Below are 8,836 nucleotides of genomic sequence, written 5' to 3'. Positions count from 1 at the left end.
GGACCATATCTTTCTAATGGAGGAACATTACAATTCCCCACTTCACACAAAGGTTGCTTACAACCTGAGGGTGTGTTGTGATCTTGACCCAAGGTCATTTGTGCAAGTACAAGATCACTGGAAAGAAAATTGTATAATTTGTGTCTTTATCTTTCTTATGGAAAAACAAGGGAAGTCCCTACTCCATAAAAAGATTGCATATGACCTGAGGGTGTGTCATGATCTTGACCCAAGGTCGTTTGTGCAAGTTGAAGGTCACTCCAAAAAATTTCATAATTCATGTCTAGGCCATATATTTTGTAATGGATAATGATTAGAAGCTGAAACTTGACACATGGATTGCCTGTGACCTGAAAATATCTCATGACCTTGAGCTTTTGTCATTTGTGGTTCAATGTTACTGGAAGGAAAATGGTGTATCCATTAATTAAAACTTTTTGATCAAGACGAGTAAATTCTTCATTAATACATTAGGCTTTTAATACCCCGCAACTTTGGTAAATCATATTTACCGAGTTCCTTCCCATATTGAAACTGCCGTTACTATTCTATAACATTATACGATTGCCTAAAATGTCCTGCTTTTGTTACTATACCCCAGGGGTGCGTTTTACTACAGAACTAGCGACTAAGTCGTAAATCTGTTAAGTCTCACAAAATGAATCTCAACAAATGGAATTGTAACGTTAACACTCCTGTCAAACAGTTTCAATATTTAAGGAACAGTGTATTTTATTCTGGCATTAACTTAAAATTCTAAATAAATTTTGCATTATGTGCATTTTTAATTTTTGTCATATTTTTTAAGTTCTTTTGTTAAGCGCGGCCTTTTATATTTTTGTGTAGAACAGCAAAAAAAAAATTCATAGCGGGGATTATCATTTGTGAGCTTGCTCAAAGTATCGCTAATTTAACATGAAACTGTCATGCGATCAACTATATATCAATGCGTTAATTACAAGAAATTTAGAGATTACGTAATAAAATGTGTATTGTTTATAGGCAGATGAGGACCTATTACAGACTCTAGTCTCGTAAGTTTTGCCCCACGTTTTAATCTAAGTTAAAGGAAATCTTTTATGAAAATATATATATTTACATGCATGTACATGTATTATGAAAAAAAGTACTTGGGCTTACAAGATAGTGCAGATGCCAATTGGTTTAATCACAAAATGCAATTTTTAAATTTCTATTTAGATTTACTTCTATAAATTCAATTGCAAACCTCTAGGCTCTTCTGTGGATTAAAAACTGTAACAGTATTAATAATAATAACCACATTTTAATGTGCATGGTCACAGCTCGGCTGGGTAAAGAACAAATAATCATTTTTTAGGCAACATTCTTTTTGCCTGTGTGTGTATGTGCAATGAAGTCCTCATTTGTCCGCGTGTGTATCAATTGGCCTTATTTGACTGTGAGTATATTAAAGTCCCCATTTGACGATTTGTGTATCAATTTGAGCTCCACCCATGACTCCATGAGTGATCATAAAGTTACGCATGTTTATGTCAAACGAATTAAATCGATGCTGTCGATCAAACCGGTACTTAAAATGAATGTACATGTTGTACATGTACTTTTCCAGCACACAATAGAAAAAATATTCCGGAAAAATAAGTTAACTATAGGACCAAAAGATAAGCCATGGTTTGATTCAGCTTTGCGTAATGAAATTACATGTATAATAAGAAAAATCTTCTAAACGTCAACAACACCCCCCCCCCCCATAATTTGCAAAAGAAATTAAAGATTTTCTACACATTGAGGTTTTTAAATTCTTACTTCCATGCAGTGTAATAACACATTGCCTTGATTAATATAGCAGGGGTATGTTGTTTACATCGATTTCTCATTGCTCATTTTGAGAGCCTGTTTTCTACATGTATATGAGCGCATTTATTTTAATGTTTCAAGTTTTCGTAAATATGGTTAATGAAAACAGTTACATTAATCATTCACATCCATGGAATAAATTGAAACAGCCGTGCGTTCATTTGTTTTTTATTTAAAAAGTGCCAAATCTTGTGTGCGTGTCTCTATTAGGTGCCTTGTTTACGAATTTCAACCCGTCTTGCCCTCATGAATAACAATCACGTGCACGTGATTCAACTCTATTCACATTCACGCTTTTAGCATACCTATTCCACATCGTGATCGAAAATCAAATCACGTCATGTCTCGTCAAAATCCTTTTTGTGGGTGCAGTTTGATGCATTGGACAAGGAGGACCCTATCAAATATTGGTACTGCCAGTTCAAGTCTGGAGCACGCTTAGTGAGCAGCTGTGCGCATGTTGCATAAGTACGCATGCTGCATCAGTACTGTGGTACACAGAAAATCAGAGACATGCAATGTACTTCAGAGTAAAATTATGCCCGTTAGTTTTTTTTGGACTGTACCTACACTGATTTTTTTAGAAGTGATAATACTGATATTCAATTACAATTTTTTAAAACGATTTATTCCCTATACAAAGAGCGTAGTTCAATTTAGCCGCATATTTGTCGGAACACTCAGATTTTTCAAAATTATATGCTTAATGAAATAAATTCTAGAAATTCACGGAAATATAATAAGATTTAATTATCTCTTAAGAAAAAAGGGTTCTGTAAATTATGGAAAATATTGTATCCATTGTCAGGCGTTCTGTTTACATATTCGATTTGCATTTTAAGCGTACATTTTAATCCAACGAATTATTTGCCGTTAAATAATTTCAAAGACATCTCGTAAGTCAAGCAGTAAAAACAAAATCTAAATTTCTATTATACTCTGTCGGTCTCAAGCTTAAAAAAGGTGAGGTGGGTTTTAGATTGCTTTCTTTGGTATCACTTAAAGAAATGATACATGTATACACCTCGAACACACGCTAATATACTCATGCATACTATTCGCACGCTTGAATGACGCCCCGCCTTTTTATTCAAATAATACAATGACCTACATAGCCGTAACGGCTAAGTTTGCACTGAAGTATACAATTTTTGTGATCGGCTTCGGTCGATCACAGTGCATCCGGCAAACTTAACTATCTGCGCATGCATAACGTCTCGCGCTACTTTATTAACTATGCTATGTCAGCTTCGTATTAATCCTTATTCGATACTTTTATAGCTGAGGAACATTATTTTGATGCATTTATCTTGACATTTAAACATTTATCAATTTACACAAAACATTTATCAAGTTATACACAATGATTCAGAATTTCACTATATTTCTTTCCATGCGTTAGCCGAAGCACGACCTTGCTATTTCGGACCCCCCCCCCCCCAAAAAAAAATATAAAAAATATTGGCGTTTAAAAAAGGGAAAAGATCGCAGTGTTTAGAGGATTCATTCTTTGCAAAGAAATTCGTGTATGAAAAAACATTGTAAGAAAACTATGATTTTTGTTATGTTATTTTACAGCATAACATTTAAGCCGCATTATGTTCTTTAATAATTCTTTTATAAGACACTAAGTTCAAAATAAGAATAAGATTTAAAAAAAAACATGAATCCAAAGGAAGGAGGATCGCTCTTCTGCCTTCGACTTTCACTCTTTCTTGTATACTCGAGCTTTGCGGTCGCATCTTTGCAATATCGCAAATTCATACCCGCATGAATCACCAAAGTAAGCATTTTATTGTTTAAGTTAAGGTGGTATGGGGCACCTGGCGATATTAATGTGAATAAAAGTACATTATAATCAAAATGCTTTCATCGGTTTAGAATTTTTAAATTGTACAATATTTGCCAATACGTTAATTAAATTTTTTTGGAAAGGTAAAAATTGTAAAAGCCTCAAAGGATACGAACTCATGACGTACAGATTCGCAACCGACGCTTTAATTGATTGCGCTTAGCTGTTAGGTACATACTTGTGAAAGAAAAATTATATAGAATTAAATTGAATTTTTTGTTTATTTTGATAGGAAGCACGTCGCAATATGGAGGTGTTCCATACCACCTTAAAAGAAAGATGTAAATATAACCACGCGGGTTATGTATTTTTTCTCCAATGTCGCTTCCTTCATTCCCGCGTAAATCATCAAAGACAGCATTATATTGTTTAAGTGAAAATAATAAATAAATGTTTTCACTATTAATGCACAGCGACACAATCTATTTTGACAGCTGCGACGATTATAATAGCCGCCCCATGACCATAAACTTAATCACTGGTGAAATCCGTGCATCATTCACTGATTGGTTGCAGTTATCAAAGTTGTGCGAAAAGTACCGATGAAATTGAAGTGATAATAATCAGCTGCAGGCATATATAGCGGGGGGGGGGGGGGGGCAGGGGCAACAGAGATTTTTTAAGAAATATATAAATTTGAATTTGGAGGCATCTGCCCCCCCCCCCCCCCACACACACACACACATACTTTGTAAAAGGTGGTATGCATTTGGAAATGAACAAAATAAGTATTATAATGCAAGTTTGAGTAACTTTCAGACCCGATTGGCGAATTAGGTTTTTTTTGCTTGTGAATTGTGAAGTCTGCTCCCCCCCCCCCCCCCCTCCACACAATTTCAAAAAAAACGATGCTACGTGCCTGAGCTGTGTGTATATTTTTTACCGTAATTTAATGTGTTTCTCAGTTATGTACTCACGAAGCGATTGGTAGTGGACTTTGGTTACTAAATTTGATACATACTGATTCTCAGTTGGCAGTGTGTGTACGTATATTAAAGTCCTCATTTGACGGTATATGTATCAATTTGACCTCATTTGAGAGTGCATATATATATAAGAGTTTTCATTTTGACGGTACATTCTCTACAAAATTTACGTTCGATCTCCGTGCGTTCAGTCGAGCGTCGCTAACCGTACGCTCTCCGTTCACAAAGCGCTCGCGCTTACCGTTCATAAGGCGTTCACCATTCGCTCATCGTGCGTTCAACTTGTGTTCTCAAATCGTTCACTCAAAGTTCATTAGTCATTGTCATTCGGAACTCCAAAGTAAAAAGATCGTTCTCAGAAAAAAAGAAGATATGAAAACACTTGTATGCACGCGATGAAATCAAATTGAATTAATTCAGCGAGATCACAGAAGCTGGAGAAACTATTGTAAAAACTAAAAACTTAAACCTATACGAATTGTGCCGATGTCATATAACATCAAAGCCTGCCTTCAAAATACGCTAAATGCACATGTATCCGGGAATTCGTTACACGATTGACGACGTACATTGTTTGTTTTTATCTTCATAATGCTTTATTTACATTATCATCTGCAATACAAATGAATGTAAAATGAATCAAGTTTTCCAGTATGTCCAAGATCCCAGCGTGTTGTTAATTTTTAATAAATATGACGCAATAAAGAACACGTAAAATAAAAAGCCTTGAAAAAGATACAATATTTTTATAATTTATATTAAAGAATGATATATGTTTAAGTATATTTTCATATACAATAATATGCAATGCAGTTTTAAGATATTTTTAATAGCTCGCAAACATATATCGGTAAATAAAATGGGTTTTTTCCCGCGATCTTGTCTTTATTTATTTCTTTGATATAATTCAAGTCCCGATTTAGAAAATAATTCTCATAAAGAATTTAAAGTACAATACATGTATTAAATTTATATTTTCTAATATTTAATGTATAGTCTGAAAATGTGCTTCTTTTTAAAAATTGTTCCCTCCCACGACAGGAGAGAGATAAAGAAAGAGAGAAAGGTGTACATGGAATTTAACATAAACGAACATGTATATCAATTACACTATCTCATCACAATTCATAAAATTTCAGTTTACATAAAATTAATCGTTTATTGATAATGCTTAAATTCAATCAATTAGTTACAGGCGAGTCCACGTACTCCAGTCAATCAAAATCAGTTGTTCATTCCACCACAAATTACCACGTGCTGTTTGAAGTACGAGAGACACTAAAGAAATACGTAGAAAATGTCGCTGTCTGCAATTTATCCACCAACATACACATATAATCAGAAGTCGATTCTCTCATGTATGTTACTTTGGTATTATCTACTGTGCATATTTCTAAATTTTTCAAAATTTGTATTTTGAACGTAAACTTCCATATAAGCAATGTTTAAATTGACCTTCAAAGGTTTTTGCATGAAAAATGGCCTTAAAAACGCAGTTTGAAAATAAAGTGCGTTGATTTCGTCCCAAATATAACGCACTTTGAAAATAATTTCATTGTGCTTAATTTTTTCAAAGTGCGTTGCCACAAACCAACGAACCGGAAGGAGGGGGTACACTAAGTTACATCTAAAGATGTTACTAATGCAACAACTCGTGCCGAGCAAAACTGTTGAATTTGTCTTTAAAGAACATTACTTGGAAATAATACTTGAGGAAGATGCTGCATAGAAGATGCAGCTATTTCTTTATAAGACAACACCATATACCCTGATCAGGGTTTTCAGCTGTGGGGCTACATTTCAGTAACGACACTTAATTTCTTAAATTTCATTTCATAATATGTATAATTTACTCCAATGGCTCTTATTATCCAAAGAAATGAGTTGTAAGTAAACGCATTTGAAGTAATTGCATTGTTAAAAGTGAACTGAGAAATACAAGATGATTTTTTAATGATAGGAACTAACATTGCGTCCACATATCATGTTGCTCAAACAACGACTATGACATAGTTTATTCTATCTTTACACGTTACGTGTATTGACTACAGAACCAAAGCGATGCATGAGAAACAAATAACAAGTGGCTTGAAGTCATTGACCGGAACGGAAACTGACATGCTTTTTGTAAAGACTGAGACCAATGCCAGTCCTATATTTCAACGATATATTTACATAGAAGTGTTCTTGTACGTCTTATCAAGGAGGCTGGGTGGTCAGATCTTCCTTTAGTTTTTAGATATGATTTGTTCTGTTGTAAACTATCATTTAGTAAAAAAAATCCATATATTTTAGCTTTAAAATTTTAATATTTTTCTATATCTTTATACATAGCTCTTCTTCCTAGGAGATTAATAAAGTCTAAAAATGGCCACTACCATCCAGCCCTCTTAAATACGATTTATCTATCTTTTCATAATTATAACATGTACAATCAATTAAAACGCCCGATGTATTCCAAATCAATCGTTCATCTAGCGTTTATTGTACGGTCACCGTCCCTAGCGCTAGAGTCTGTCCTTCGTTCGCGCACTCCGTATAATCATTGTTCACTAAGCGCTCACCAAATTCCGTTTAGCGTTCAGATACCGTTCACAGTCTGTTCGTTCTCCGTTCGTTCAGCATTCGTTTGTTTTAGTCCCCATTCGACGGTGTGTGTATCAATTTGACCTCTGTTGACAGTGTGTATATCAAAGTCCCCACTTGACGGTGTGTGTATCAATATGATCTCGGTTGACAGTGTGTATATCAAAGTCCTCATTTGACGGTGTGTATATCAAAGTCCCCATTTGACGGTGTGTGTATCAATTTGACCTCTGTTGACAGTGTGTATCAAAGTCCTCATTTGATGTGTATTAGTTTGACTGTGTAATTACAGTACTCGTTAGTAGATGATTTACGGCGTATTTGTTACTTTTCTTGCACTGTATTAATCAACTGTCTATATGTCACGGTGTGAAATTCAATCGTTCGGACTATATTTCATTATTGTGTAAATTAACTTTTTCGGACTTTGTGTTAATTGCTACAAAAACTTTTTATCTATTTCGACAACTGTTTTATAAACGTTATAAATTCCGCGCAGCATTAATCCCACCTGAGGCACAATCAGTAATGGACAGCTAATCTTTTAATTGACTTCTGTTTATGTTTATTGACACTTAAGCTTCTTTCATCTTATTAATCCTTTTATGTACATGCTGCTAAAATGTCCCGAGTTACTCAATAGCTGTTTGATAATTGATTTACTTACATCTGTACTTATTATGTTAATCCTTCATTGTGTTGTTCCATTGTTCATCATATATTATTCTGAATTGTAAAATATGGTCAGTTGGAATCAGACCTTCGGTGCTGATGCATACCAAACTCATGTAAAAGTATATTTCATGTAAAATCTATATTAAAGTCTGAAAACTAAAACGCGTGTTGGCTTGTTGGAGGTTTTATGAGGCTGGGTCCAACAACAAGAGAAAAAGCTCACGGTTGGCCCAGTATTAGTACTGTACGGGTGAGCGCCCCGTAATATATATATTATTTTGTTTTTATTACAATGACTGATGAAAGTATTATTTTACATTATTGTAAAACAACGTTGATAGATTGCAGTTTGTGCGTACGAATAAAGTCCTATTTATACGACAAACATGATCCAATGCAATCTTAGTAAATTCATTCATTCTTTATTTCCTCTTTCCAGAGATTGTAAACACATGCATATCAAAAATATATTAGTAATATAACATCATACAATATATTAGGTTAATCTATATACAACTATTATATATTTCTGAGATTTGTTCGAGTTGCTGACGTTGTCGGCTGACGACTCGTTATACAGGGTTCGATAGTAGAGCGAGGCACAATCTAGCACTTGATGATAATTGAGTTTTTAAAAATTGCTTGTGTTATTTTCATCTAAATGCGCACACGTTTTGCGACCGAGGAGTATCAAAATCAAAGTACTGAAAGTACTGAAAAGCGCTAACCTAGCTTAGTTCTAAGAAAATTTACTGTGTGCAAGCGTAGACGGAAATGAGCCTTATTGAAATTTTGGTTTATGTTTAATGAATATCAATTTAAAGTATCGAAGGCCAGATTTCTTTAGATATATGTTACTTTCTTAAGATGATGTGAATTAAAGCTGAACACGATTTGTATATGGATACTTGCCTGAAAAAAGATATGTTAAAATCACGAATTATACCTTTTGAACAGT

This window comes from Magallana gigas, chromosome 2 (assembly GCF_963853765.1).
Source record: "Magallana gigas chromosome 2, xbMagGiga1.1, whole genome shotgun sequence".
Classification (NCBI taxonomy): domain Eukaryota; kingdom Metazoa; phylum Mollusca; class Bivalvia; order Ostreida; family Ostreidae; genus Magallana; species Magallana gigas.
The sequence above is the reverse complement of the archived record's forward strand: the minus strand, read 5'-3'. Positions refer to the sequence as shown.